The following is a 15,515-nucleotide window of genomic DNA, read 5'->3' on the forward strand; positions in this document are numbered from 1 at the left end:
GGACACAACTTGATTAGGGACAGAATTGCAATTGCATTCCTGATCTGGTAATTTTCATCCCAGCTATCTTTTCACTTTACCATATGGTCTGAAAAGTGGGAATAAGGACCAGACCTGTGGTTTTGATGGTATACAGAATACCTAGGGAGAGGAAGTTCCTTCTATCAATGGAGGTCTGCACCTCTTCTGGAACAGGACATCCTTGGAGAGTTGACAAAGCATTGAGAGTTCATACAGCCATTATGTGTCAGAAGTGGGACTTGAACTCACATTCTCCCAATTCTGAGGCTAGCTTGTGATTCCTTATACCAAATTGCCTCCAAAAGAGAAAACTTCTCTAAGATGAAATAATTAAAAAAATTTTTTTTATTCAAGTAGGGATGAGAGACAACATGTAAAATATACAAACAATGTATTGACAGGATAAATTGGGAATGATGACAGACGTGAAGGCATTAGGATGCAGGGGGATCAGGAAGGCTCCTGGTAAAAGGTTGGGTTTTAGCTGGAACTTGAAGGAATCAAGGGAAGTTGGGAGGCCCAGATTAGAAGGTAGAACATTCCAGGCATGGGGGACAGTCAATGAAAATATTTTGGATGAAGATTCATTAAAGGAGACCGAGGAGTGGTCAGATAGGTAAGAGGAGAACCAAGAGACAGTAGCGAAAAGCATCCTTAAAGCTCTATCTTGGAGATAGTCTTACCTCATAGTCTTTCATGGTCTATTTCTTTTCTTTTTCTTTTGGCATTCTCCTCTTTCATTCTGTTTCTGCCTCTGTCAGTTTTGTTGATGATGAGGTTGAAGTCTTAAATTAGACTGTTAACCAGGAGAGGTCAACACTTGACTTGGGGACCTTGAGGTCTCCCCTCTTGTCTTGACATTGAAACTGATATTGACACCCGAATCTTCATTCCATCCAAAGTTGCTCCTCAGGACTGGAGGCTACAATACAGGCTGAAACATAGCCCCAATTTGGCCCTAAGCCATTATCAATGGGATGGAACTTGGGAGTGTTTTGAATTTATATTATATATGTGCATATATAATATATGATATCAGTCATTTTCCAGACATATCTGACTCTTCATGATCCCATTTGTGGTTTTCTTGGTAAAGACATAGTACTGATCTGCTGTTTCCTTCTCTAGCTCATTTTATAGATGAAGAATGGAGGTAAACAGCTTTGAATGATTTACTCAGGGTCACACAGCTAGTAAGTGTCTGAGGCCAGATTTGAACTCACAAAGATGAGTCTTCTGGACTTCTGGTTTGGCACTCTATCCACTTTACTACCTAGCTGCCCACTTTGGGCTTTAGGTTTATACCCATTATGAAATCTCTCAAACTTGCAGTCTAGTCAATAAACTTTAGAGGGAACCAGAAACAGGGAATCTTGCCCCAATGGAGAAAATCTGCTATAAAAAAAACCCTCAGGAATCTCTGCTGTGGAGAAAAGTTGAAGCAAATGATTAACTAGAAATAGCAACAAGAGCTACAGGGACCTATGCAAGTATGGAGGGTGATGGTGATTTTATGACCTGTAGACTGCATATTATTTTAAAGCTATCCATATCTGGTATGAACATTTGTGGTTAAGTACATGTTCCATTCAAACAAGCCACTAAACTAGATAGGTTATTTCCTGACTCCATGCCTTTGTAAAGACTGTACTCCATGCCTGGAATGCATGCTTCTTTGTTTCTGCTTTTTAAATCCCTAGATTCCTTTGCTGTTTTCTCCTTCTTGAAAACCCATTCTGTTGCCAGTTAGCTCTAAAGGACCCAGGAGTTCCCAACCTCTTGAACTCGTAAAGATTTCCTCCAGGGATGTAAATGTCCATCTCAAGATTACCTTTTAGTTGCCTATAATCAGGGAAAGAAACTGAAATAAAAGAGGCAGTCAAGGAGCTGAGACTGAAGTTCATGTCCTGCCATGAGTGAGCAGCAGACATGGTTGCTGGGACAATAAGAGGCTCCTCTCCCCACTTTATGGACATTGAAAGACAGACAGACAGAAAGAGAAACTGAGACAGAGTGGGGGGGGGAAGAGGGGAAAAAAAGGAGAGGAAGAGGGAGGGAGAGAGTGCCATGCCTCAAATTCTAGAGAGAGGAAGGAAAGAGTAAGAACAGATGTTTTCTCTCTCTTTAAAGTCTTTTGAGTTGGCAGTTAATTCTGACTCAGTGGTCAATCCTCTTTAACATGAATATTGTTACTGTTACCTTAGGACCAAAGGAATGCTGTATTGCCTAATGTACCAAGACTTTCAGATCTGAGCCCCACATATGACTAAACCCAAATGGTCAGAAAGTAGGGAAGCTCTGCTGATTACCTCTATTATAACAGAACAATAGTTATGTTAATAATAATAATTTATGTAACATAAAATAATATAATAATTAACAATAGCATGTATGCATTTAAACCCTTACCTTTCATCTTAGAATCAATGCTATGTATTAGTTACAAAACAGTAGAACAGTACGGGCTAGGCAATGGGAATTAAATGACTTGCCAAGGGTCAAAGAGCTAGGAAGTGTCTGAGGTCATATTCAAACCCAGGACCTTCTGTCTGTAGGCATGGATCCTAATCCAGTGAGCCACCTACCTGCCCTCTAACATTTAATATTCAATCCTTACATATTCCTGTGAGAAAGGTGCTATTATTACCTCCATTTTGCAGTAAAGGAAACTGAGGCAGACAGAGGCTAAGTGTTTTGCTCAGGGTCACACAGCTAGGAAGGATATGGAGTGGAGTTTGAACTTGGGTCTTCCTGACTTGGGGCCTAGAACTCTATTCACTGCAACATTTAGGTGCTTCTGGATATGCTTTCCTGCCTCATACCTACCTCTCAAAATCCTTCTCTTTCTTCAAGGCTTATATCATATGCCATCTTTTATTTCCAATTTCCAGTTGCTAGTTCTCTCTCCTTCCCTAAATTACCCTGTATTTGCCTAGCAGTGTACATATTGCCTCTCTTCATAGAAAGTAAATTCCTTTTTTGGGGCACGGGGTGTAGAGGAAAGAGTGTCATGGGCTACTTCCCTTCTTTTCTCTGGGCATACCTAGCATCCAGCATGGTGCCTTGCAGGAAGCAGATACTCAATAAATGTTTCTTGAATTGAAGCAACATGACCTCTTCAGTTCAAAGTCCCTTGTGTCTCTAAAATACTCAAGGTTGTGAACCATTATGGGAACACCCATAAGATATGCGGACATCACAGGGTTATTGTGAAGAAAGTACTTTGTAAACCATAAAGATCTATATAAATGTTAATTATTAGCATGATTTCACTGTTTAAAAATTGCTTATACATCCCAATGATGTGCCAAACATCTATAAAATACCAGATTCATAGAGCAGAAGGGAATCCCCAGAAGTGGTCCATTTCCTATCTTGGCTTTGGCTGGATTGCACTTAAGCAGTCAGGTTGGCTGGAGCCTGTCTGTTCTCTTAATAGCTCATATTTATAGAGCACATTATTGCTTACCCAGTATATTCCTTACAACAAGCCTTTGGCATAGGAAAATCAGGTATTATTAAGCTTACTTCACAGTTAAGAAAACAGACTTAGAGATACCATAGCCCAGGGCTATGTAGCTGATAAACATGAGAGCCAGGATTCAAATCCCATCTCTCCAGTGGCCAAATTGATCGCTTTCCCCATTATACCACTGCTTTTTGACCTCTCACCATAATTCCTGCCCAGTCCCTCCACCCACACTCTCCACCCATGCAGTTTAATCCAAATACACACTTCCTACAATAGCTAACTGGCTCTCTAAGAGGTGCTAGAAGTTTCCAGTTGCTAAGCAACAGTTTCCTTTTTTCCTAGTACTACCTGTTGCCATAGCATCCTCAAAGAGCACCAAGACTAGTTTCAATGAGTAGCAATTAACATTGATCTGGACTTTCCTCTTCTAGAAGAAAAGGTACCTTAGCAGCAATGTTTCATCAGATTAGAGATGTTGCCAGGACCACCCAGAAATCACTGATAAAAGCCTCATATTTCTGTAGTGGTTTGGTGAGCTCAGTTGAATCATAAAGAAGCAAATGTTTCCTCGCATTATATGTTATAAAAGTGAGATTCAATTTGCATCATGCTCTTTCTGATTCCACTGTAAAAAAGGTGCAGATTTCTTTGTTGAACAATTCATTCCAGTGACCTTGGAGATTGGCTGAAGCAGGTGCTGTGGAGAGCTTAGGGCTTGGTCAGACATTGAAGAAGACATCAAGGTCATCTACTGCATCCTGGAACATCACTGTTGTTCCGACTTTGGTCTTGCCATTGGACTTTGATGAGTCTGGAAGAGAGAGTGAGGCTGATGACCTTGTGCAACTTTGCCTCACTTAAATCCAATTCAGGCACAAATCAAGACATCATCCTATATCCTTGAAAGCAAAGGATGAATAGCAACAAACCAATTATGTAAAGTGGCAGCTAAAAAAAAGGAGACCTTTGGTTTCCATGACAGAAACATAACATCCAGAACAAGGGAGTTGTGATAGTCTCACAACTCCAGTGACATACCTTTTGCTACCTTGTACCTTCTCAAAAGGCCAAAGTCTCCTTGGTTTAATAAAAATCATGCATCCTTTCTTCCATGTGATGATGTTACCACAGCAAAACAAAAGGAAGGAGAAAGGGCTGTTAGACAATCTTCATTCTTTCTGACTTTGGTAAGAACAAACAGAGCACTGGGTTCAGTTCTGAGCACCATATTAAGGAAGGTAATTGAGAAATCAGCGCACACAGAGAAAATGTTGACTAGGATAGTGTAATCTAAGGATAATTTGAAGAAACTAGAGTTATCATAAGATGGATTTATACTCTGAGTAGGAATTGAACCCTGAAATTCTATGATACTGTGACATTTTTGAAATAAGGGAATATTCTCAAGGAATTGTTTTGTTGGAAGACAATATATGATTCTTCTGCACAGAAAACTGATTCCCAGGAAAGCATCTTGATACTACTGTGGCAGCAATACAAATCACATAACAAGTCTGTTTCTCCTTGGGAAAGGATGGACAGGGGCTTAATAGTTTAAGAAAAGATGTATCCTTTCTTTCCCACTCCTTATGAAAGAAGAAACAGCCATCCTTGAATAATTTGTATAATAAGGGGGTTAATACTGAAGTTAGATATGGAACTGGGGTCCTAGAGGTAGTCCAATCTCTCATTTTATAGAGGAGGGAACCAAGGCTAAGAGAGGTCAAGTGACTTACTGGGAATGAAGAACAGAGCTAAAGCTAGCATTAACTTAGGCTCTAGTACCTATTCCACTGAATCTCTGGATCAAATAAAAAATGGCACGTTAGCCATTTGTTTTAATCTCTCCCCACACATAGGAAAAGGAAAGTTTAGCAGTCAAATTATGGAAACATGAATTACTCTCCCATCTCCTGCCCATGCTTTGGTGGAAGTCTAGTGAGAAATGATGTGGCAAAGGAAATGACTGAAAGTTGGGAAGTGATTAATCTGTGTGATTCATAAGCTGGTCAAACAGTTCGGGGTCAAATCCCAGCCAAATTCCTTTCTATTTTCCCATTCTTCTTTTTCTATTCCTTGCAGAAGTGTAAAGTGAAGGGATGAAAGCAAGGTAGTCTCAAGATGTTGGTTGATAAATGTTGGGTAGGCAGTGGGCATGCCTTCACTGCCTAAATTTCTAGGAGATCTTCAGTCTGGAAAACCCCAAGAAAGGCTTTCATAGCTACTCACTAGTGGAATGTCCAGTAGTAGTCAAAGGTACAGGAAGACAGAATTATATCCCAAGATCCAGAAAAAACAATATACAACTTAAAACCACAAAATTGGAATCCTTATTTGTGGTTAGGATAGTGGAGAAGGAACAGATAAGCTACTGGCTTCCTAGTCAGGAATAGGAGAGAAGAAGAGAAAGATAGAGTACCAGTAAATGGGAGAAGGAGGCAGAAAGGAAGACAGAAAGATATCTACAGACTGACCCTGTCTCAAATTCATAAATTAATTAACTTATGGAACTTGAAAGAACCTTGGAAACAATCTAGTTAGATTTCATTCTATAGATGATTAAACTGAGGCCCAGAATAGTCAAATAACTTGCCTAAGGTCACCAATTAGTAAGAAACAACCTTTTTAAAAAATTAATTAGGCATCTTCCTTTCCTCCCTCATCCCTACCCAAAAGAAGGGGGATCTTTGACCCTTACTTGTGCCATTGTCCCATTGGCAAACCTCAAATTACAGGAATGCTCAGGAAACTTCTCTTCTCATGTATTTGTCCCCACATACATTCTATGAAACGAGAAATTCAGTTTGGCTAAGAAGCTCCTATTTCAATATTTGGTTCAATTTAAAAGAAAACACAAAGTGCCTACTAAGTGCATTACGTTCAAAACAGGTGATATAGGGAGCAGCTAGGTGGCTCAGTGGATTGAGAACCAGGCCTAGAGATGGGAGATCTTGGGTTAAAATTTGACCTCAGACACTTCCTAGCTGTGTGACCCTGGGCAAGTCACTAATACCCATTGCCTAGCCCTTATCACTCTTCTGCCTTGGAACCAATACACAGTGATGATTCTAAGATGGAAGGTAAAGGTTTAAAAAACAGGAGATACAAAGAAAAAATTAGATACAGAGACAGCCATTGCCTTCAAAGACTAAACAGTAAGAGAAGGGATCTTTAGTCATGTACATAAATAAATCTAAAACAAATGAATATATAAGTACATAAAAGAGGTCCAAGCAGAATAACTTAAGAATTGAAGAAGATGGGAATCCCTTCTGATAGAAGAGATCAGAGAGGGGGCAGCTGGGTAGCTCAGTGGATTGAGAGCCAGGCCTAGAGATGGGAGGTCCTAGGTTCAAATCTGACCTCAGACACTTCCTAGCTGTGTGACCCTGGACCAATACACAGTATTGATTCCAAGATGGAAAGTCAGGGTTTAAAGGAAAAAAAAAAGAAGAGATCAGAGAAAGTAAATCAGGGAGAAGATGGCACCTGAGCTGAGTTTTGAAAAGAAAAGATTCTTATCAGGTAGAGTTGTAGAGAGAGTCTAGCGGTGAGAAGAGAAGATAGGTCATTCAGCCCCTTGAATGTATCATCCTAAAGAGTTTCTGGTAATGAACTGATCTGACCTTTAAAAGCACCATTGTTTTGTGTAAAGAATAATGAATTTGAAATCAGAAGACCTAGATTTGAATCCCAATTCGGATACCTATTAAAGAAGTGGCCTTAAACAAATCTCTGGATCTCAGTTTCTTCACTTATAAATTGAGAATGTTAGACAACATGATTCCTAAAATCTCTTTTGGTTCCAAATCTATAACCTCTTATTCTCTGACCCTGGTGATAATTCATGCTGTCTTCTCCCAACCTTTTCTAGGGATTTTCTTATTCTTGGCTCTTGCCCACCCTACTTTTCATATTAAAAATAATGTGATAGGGATGGAAGAATCAACAATAATTCTGAGATTTTAGCCATGATTTGAGGGATGGTTGTACCATCAACAGAGATTGAGGTCAGAAAAAAGGCTTGGGAGAGGAGAAAGTAATGAGTTTAGTTTTAGATGTATTGAGTTTAGAATAATATAAGAACATTCAAGGGGACATATTCATCAGGATGCAGAGCATTGGGGATCAGATTTGAGGAAAAAAATCAGGGCCTGAGATAGAAATTTGGGAGTTATCTTCACAAAGAGGATAAATGAAGTGATGGGGGTTGATGAAATTTGCCAAGGAAGAGAGCCCAAAGAAATAAGAGAAAACAGAACCTTGGAGGGTTCCCATTCTTGGGGATGGAAAGAAAAAGAAAAGTTGTCAAAAGAAGCGGAGAATAAATAACCAGACTGGTTAGGGCCAGAACTGGGAGAGTGTATCCCATTGGTCTCATAGGAGATGGAAAGAACATTAAAGCAAGTGCTTAGGGATTATGACAAATAGCAAATAGTTGTTAGTCCAAAATCTTGACCAAATTAAGGTCATCTCTATAGATCTAGACTCCAGCATTTTTGTGAGGAAGGTTACAGACTGTTTTTTTCCCTCTTAGGATCAGATTAGACTGTGTATCATTGAATGGCATCAGGGTAGTTGGTTCTTAAGACAAACACTATTGTCAGTGTGGGGCACCAAATGAAACACTCCCACATGACCTCTGCCAAATTTGAGTGGAACTATTCCATTTTAAAAGGACTAGTGAGAGCCTTCAATGAGCTGGAAATGACAGGGTTCTAGTAAATTTGACTGTTCCAGGGTTGGAAGAGCCATTTTATCAGAATTTAGTAATTCTCAGCCAGAAGAACTAAATTGTTCCTATCACGGATGCTACTGTGCCTTTTGAAAGTGGATATTCTGCCTTTCCATTGGTCAGAGCAGGCACAGTTGAAAAATACCAAATTACTGTGTTAGCATCTTGATCAAGAATACTACATAGTGTGGTGTAATAGTGATAATCAGGGTTCTGGAAGATTGGGATTGGGCTAGTGATTCCTATTTTCAATACTGAAAATCAACCAGAGGTATACAGATTTGTAAAGGAAATTAATGATGTTTGTGACTCAATTATATGGGGTTGATATATATATATCATATATATATATATATACACATTAGTGGTAGTCTCTTGGTGACAGAGAATGACAACTGTCTTTGTGCATTATCATCTATTGATGTGGCTTTGGAGTCCAAAGACTGAGGTGCACAGTTTGTGGCACATGGGGCATGGGACACCAGTTGTTACAGGAGGTGCGGTTGTGGCCAGGTGTCGGTGTTCACGCGCAGCGGCAAGTCGCTCATCTTCAAAGGTGGTGGCAGCATGGTTAATGTGGGTTCGCCAGCTGCTTCTGACAGAGGCAGTGAGTTCTAGTTGCTTTGGTGTAATGCCAGCCCACTTCAAGTTTGACTTTAGCTGATCCTTGAATCTTTTCTTTGGTTGGCCTTGTTTCCTGAGTCCAGCTGACAGTTTACCATAGAATACCTGTCTTGGTATTCGCTGTGGGTCCATGTGGATGACATGTCCAGACCATCGTAGCTGGGTTTTGAGGACTATTACTTTGATGCTGGTGGAGTTGGCTCTGTCAAGGACTTCCTGGTTGGTGATACGGTCCTGCCATCAGATCCTCATGATTGACCGGAGAGAGTGTTGGTGGAATTGCTCCAGCTGTTTCATGTGCTTCCGGTACAGTGTCCATGTCTCACAACTGTACAGGAGCAAGCTGAGGACCACTGCGTTGTACACTTTGAGCTTCGTCGCAGTGCTTACACCTCTGTGTTGGAGGACTTTGGAGGGCAGCCGCCCGAGTGCCTGGCTGGCCTTTTGGATCCTGGCATTAATCTCGTGGTCTAGGGACCCGTCGTTGGCGATGGTGCTGCCCAGGTACTTGAAAGTGTTGACATTAGAAAGCTGCGTGCTGTCGATTGTAATGCACGGCCGGTTAGTTGGCCTCCCTGGTGCAGGTTGGAACAGCACCTCTGTTTTGCTGAGGCTGATAGTCAGGCCAAACAGTTTTGTTGTGGTGGAGAACCTGTCCACAATGGTTTGGAGATGATTTTCTTGGTGAGCCATGAGAGCACAATCATCTGCAAAGAGAGCTTCTAGGATGAGTCTCTCTGTTGTCTTTGTTTTTGCAGTCAGGAGGCGAAGGTCGAATAGTGAGCCATCCAGCCAGTATTTGATTTAGATGCTGAGGTCTAGATCCATCACAGCATGTCATAATACTTGGATGAAGTATAGGTTGAATAGTACCGGAGTGAGGACACAGCCTTGTTTCACACCATTGGAGATGTTGAAGCGATTGAAAGTCTCTCCACCAGATAGGACTTCCCCTATCATGTCGATATGAAAGAGCTGGATCAGTTTGACGAATTTTGCTGGGCAACCGAGCTTGCTGAGGATCACCCACAATGCGTCCCTGTTCACTGTGTCGAATGCCTTTGTCAGGTCTATGAAGACAATGTAGAGACTCAGGTTCTGCTCAAGGCATTTTTCCTGCGAGGATCTTTCCAGCAGTGGAGAATAGTGAGATGACTCTGTAGTTGTCACAGGCTGCTCGTGCACCTTTGTTCTTGTATAGGGCTATGATGGAGGCATCTCTGAGTTCTGGGGGCATGTCTTCCTCTTCCCATATGCTGGTCAGCACTATGTGGAATGCCTGGAGCGCCTTTCCATTTAAGGCCTTGTACACCTCAGTTGGGATCCCATCTTTACCGGGTGCCTTGCCTTTACTCATTTGTTTAATGGATTTTTGGACTTCCTCTATTGAAGGAGGGAGGTCAAATTGTTCAATGGTGTGGTTTTGGGGGATCTGGTCAAGGGCGCTTTGGTCGACTGAAGAGGTTTGTTTGAGAAGCTGACTGAAGTGTTCTTTCCACCTGTTGCTGATGCCTTTTTTATCTTTTATGAGAGTGTCACTGTCAGAGGATAGCAAGGGAGTGGTGGTGGGTTTTAATGGACCATAGACAGTCTTGAGGGCACTGAAAAATTGTTTGTAGTTTTTTGTATCAGCAAAATGTTGGATTTCTTCTGCCTTTTTTTCCCACCATCGGTCTTGCATCTTCCTGATCTCACACTGTGCCGTGGCTTGGAAAGACTTGAATCTGTCCTTTTTAGGAGCAGAGTTTGGGTTATTTTGCCACTCCATAAAGGCTTTGTTCTTTTTGCTCAATAGATCTTCAAAAGCAGTGTTGTTCTTGTCAAACCAGTCCTGGTGGTTGCGTTGTTTGGGGCCTAGGACTGCCTTTGATGTTTCCTTCACTGCATCTCTGAACTGGTTCCATTTCTCGGTTGAGCTTCCAGTGAGTGGTCCCTTGGCAGACAGCTTGTCATTCAGGCAGGACTGGAATGTTTGCAAATAAGATGGATCTCTAAGACAACTCATGTTGTAAAATGCGCGAACTGTCTGGGCGCGTTTTGGATGGCGAGGCGCAATGCGCATTTGAAGAGTCGCTCTAACCAATCGGTGGTCTGTCCAGCATTCAGCTCCTCTCATGGCTCTGGTGATCTGTACATCCTGGATGTCTCGCAGGCATACAATGATGTAGTCAATGAGATGCCACTGTTTTGATCGTGGGTGCATCCATGTTGTTTTATATTTGTTCGCCATTCTGAACACAGTGTTCGTGATGGTGAGTTTGAACTCTGAGCATTTGCTGAGTAGCAGTAGGCCGTTGTTGTTCATTTTGCCCATGCCGTGTTTGCCGAGCACTCCTTTCCATCTTTCATGGTCCTGGCCAACGAGGGTGTTGAAGTCTCCCAGTAGTATCAGCTTGTCATTTGTGGGCACTGATTGCAGGACGACACTCAGGTCAGAGTAGAACTGCTCGATGGTCTCCTCTGTGCTGGTCAGTGCTGGGGCATGTGCGCTGATAATTGTGGCATACTGGTCTTTGCTCAGAGGCAAATGGATCTTCATGAGCCTCTCGCTGATGCCCACAGGCAAGTCTGGCAGCTGTTTGAGCAAACTGGTCTTGATAGCCAGGCCAACACCGTCTTCTGTCTTCTGTCTTCATTTGAGGCTCTACCTTTCCAGAAGAAGGTATATTCAGTGGTGGGTTTGCTGAGTGATCCCTCTTCTGGTAAGCGTGTTTCGCTTAAGGCTGAGATGTCAATGTTATATCGTGCCAGTTCTTTACCGATTAGAGCTGTTCTTCTCTCAGGTCTTGGGGTATTCTCTCTATCAAGTAATGTCCTGATGTTCCATGCTCCTAGTAGGAGTTTCTTTGTATTTTTTCTTTGATTTCGACCTCTTAAAGGGATGACCCGCCAGCTGCGGTGTGCTGACCGGGTGTTTGTAGGGCAGGCAATGCTTGGGACACCTTTTCTAGTCCCCTCCCTTGATTAGGGTGAGCAGTGCTGTCCTAGAGAGGGCTGCTCAGTCGCCCAGGATGCTGCCGAACATCTCTGCTGCCCTACAGAGCCAAGCGACCACTGGTCCGTGGGCTGCCTATGTGCAGGATCGTGACTACAGCTGCCAGTGGTCACCTCCACCTGTTGCATCGTCACTCCCCCATCGCTGGAGGTCTTGAAAAGGGTGGACAGGGTTAGGATAGATGAATGTGCACAAAGATACTTGTACATGAAGGAGATTTAAGTGGAAAAGTTGATACACAGAGACAGTCCCACTCTCTCGGGGTTGGAAGCCTGGGTCCAGTGGCACGAAAAGTCGTTACACCTGGAGACTTCCTCAGCTGCATTGGATGGCCGTGTTGTCCTTTGTGCTCCAACACACCCTAAGCACTCCACAGTGCTTTGCTGCATCACCATCTCAGCCATTGAACCTTCTTATTGGTTTCTTCTGCCTGTTCCACTGAAGCAGTCTTCACATGCTGGGTGAGCAAAGTCCTGGTTCACCAGGGGCCGACGACCCGATGGCTACTCTCAGAAGGTTTAGCCGGCCTTTCGAAGCTGTTACCCGGTGTGTGGCCACTGCCACATGCTAGCAGCTACTGGGAGCTACAAGTGAGAGCTGGGTGTCAGGTGGGGGTCGGAGGCTGGAGAGGTGCCCTAGGAGGGCATGACAAGCCCTCCATAGCAGAGATTCTACCCCTCCCTGAACACCCCATACACCCCATATATATATACATATACATGCATGTATATTTATTATGTATATACACATGTGTAGGTATATAGAAAGAATGTCTCAAGGTGAGACAATATATAGATATAGATATAAATATATTGTAGGGAAAAGTATTTTTATTTTAACAGGGTAAAATGATTTTATCTTTATTTAATCAAGAAAAGAATGACTAATTTTAGTTCATATAGAACTGCTCAATAAATTGCTAATTTAAAAATGATATTCAGATATTGTTTATATGTACATATGTACATATTTTATACTCATGTTATTATATTTTGATGTGTATCAGAAGATTTGGAAGTGAATCATTTTATCACAATAATACCTGTGAGCATATACAATTTGAATATTATTTAAATAAAAGCAAAATATCTAGAATTGTCAAATATCTATTTACATGTTGGACCCCTCCCTCCAACTCCTTAATTTCTCTTTTTCTCTTTGTGTCCTTCCTCAGCACTTTGCATACAGAAGGTACTTAAATGCACATTGGATTAATAGGACCATAGATTAGGTACTGGAAGAGACTCTAGAGATCACCTAATCTACTCACTTCTTTTTATGGATAAGGTCATGGAGGTTCAGAGAGTTCAGTTGACTTGCCCTAAGATGCATACAGAGAAAGGAATTGTCAAAGGTGAGATTGGATCCCAGGTCCTTTGATTCAGCACTGGTTTTTCCCATTGTTCCAATTAGAGACTATCCAAAAAGGAGGTGGTGAGTAGTTTTCAGTGATTGGCGAGCATGAGAACTGAATAAAACCTATTGGATTGAGGCTTCTTAATCATTTTTACTTTTTTGTGAATTATTTTCATTAAAGGGTGAGTGATAGTTATAGAAAGGGAGATAGAAAGATAAACGTGGCTGGCTATTTTCCATCTTGCAGAGAAGGGCAGCAGCCCTTTTTATTGCCCTGACAGCCCTCTGGCTGCAGCCTTTGTCCTAGGGCTTGAACAAGCTACAGTCACTGAAACATTTGTTTAGCTATTTAATACACTTATACATTAATCAGTGTAACTCAAGCCCAGGTGCCTGAGAGTCCAGCTTTACTGGAAAACTCCTAGCGTTCCCCCTTTGCTACTTCTTTCCGTCATTCAAGCAGAGAGAACTTTTTGGCACATTATCTGATTATACAGAGTAGCCAAAAATAGCAAGAGAAGAGAGCCATTCCCAGAAGCCAATGGTTTGGCAGTCTCAGGTCATATCTATGCTATGAAACATTTGGCATGCATGGAGGACCTACTGCTCTTGGACCTTTCTTCACTTCCACTCTTCCTTCTACTCTCACACACTCACTGCTAGGAATGCACTGCCTCCTGGCTCCATTTAAGCTCCTTAAAGAAGGAACTTGATATGACTGAACTAAATTCCTGGAGCAATGGCGCGGTCAGTTTTGGGATCATAGGCCAAGATTCCTAGAACTGGAAGTAGCCTTAGAGTTTATAGAGTCCTACCTCTTCTTTTTTTGTAGATAAGAAAATAACCAGAGGGTAGTTAAGCAACTTCCCCAAAGACAGGGGTGAATCTAAATCCAAAATGGGACCAAAGCCCCATGAAGTCAGAAATATTACCAGCAGGCAGACATTAACTCCATTGTATTAAAAAAAAATCCCTTACCTTCCACCTTAGAATCAATATGGTATGGACCAGTTAATGGAAGTTAAGTGACTTGCCCAGAGTCACATAGTTAGAAATTAATTGAGGCCACATTTAAACCCAAGACCTTCCATCTCTAAGCCTGATGGTCTATCCATTGAGCCACCTACCTGCCCCCTTGCACTGCATTTTTGGATAAATTACCAGACTCAAATTACATAAATTGAGTGCCCATTTGTTTTGATTTTTATTATTTTTATAATTTAATTTTAGTATTTTTATGCTAATTTATTATTATATTATACAATTATTTATTGATTAATTTTTCTTTATTTTATTCCAGTAACAAATTTACACATAAGTTTTCCAAGGTTACATGATTCATGTTGTTCCCCTCTCTTCTTCCCTCCCTTTTCCCAGATTTGTCAAGCAATTCTACTGAGTTATACATGTATTATCACTTGCTTAACTGACTACAGTGGCACTTATATGAGAGAATGAAATGCAAAGAGAGGAGACTTTCCTGTTACAAAAGGAGAATGCCCCTTTGAACGTGTCTTTTCAATTCCTGTTTGGAGGACAAACCTCTGTTGAAATCATTGACTTCTTGAAGATTTGCAGCATCATCCTACATCCAGAGTTGTCTTGACAGCTTGGATTGCTGGGTCAATTTAGTAATTTTCTCACATAATTCAAGATTATTTCCCAGAAAGGCTGTGCTGATTCACAGTTCTACCAACAAAGTATTAGTGTTCCTCTTTTCCAATAGTCTTTCCAATAGTGGTTGTTTCTGTCTTTATCTTTGCAGCCCCAAACCCTTCGGGATACATCTCTCTACCCTTCATTAGGCTGGTTCCCCTGTACTGGTTATTAAAAGTTTGGACTTATATCACGTCCTTTTCTTGTAGGAGCATTCTTCCAAAATCATAGTGACAGTGAATGAATGTATATGATGCAACCTCCAGAAATTCATGTTCTGCACCAATTCTTTAGAAATAGCATTAATCCAGAAAACAGTGCTAACCCAGACATCTTGGTTCTATTTTCTAAGATGAACAGGAGGGGGCAGCGCTGTCTAAGCATAGTTAGCTCTGAAAGAATTCCATTTGTAAATTTGAATTGAGGGTAATAAGTGAAACAATTTTGGGGCAGTGACTTTTGTGGACTCCTAGAACTGGAGTAGATTTTTCTAAGCCATCTAGTCAGTCCTTACTTCCAGAACTATTTTCTTCTTCTTTTTGTAAAATTGAATTGATATATTTTTCTTTACACCATTTGCCTGTTCCCAGTGATCCTTCCTATTTGACTGCAACTATCCCTTATAATAAAAAAGCACAGTTAATTGAAACTAACCA

Source organism: Monodelphis domestica, chromosome 6 (genome assembly GCF_027887165.1).
Source record: "Monodelphis domestica isolate mMonDom1 chromosome 6, mMonDom1.pri, whole genome shotgun sequence".
In the NCBI taxonomy this organism is placed as follows: Eukaryota; Metazoa; Chordata; class Mammalia; order Didelphimorphia; family Didelphidae; genus Monodelphis; species Monodelphis domestica.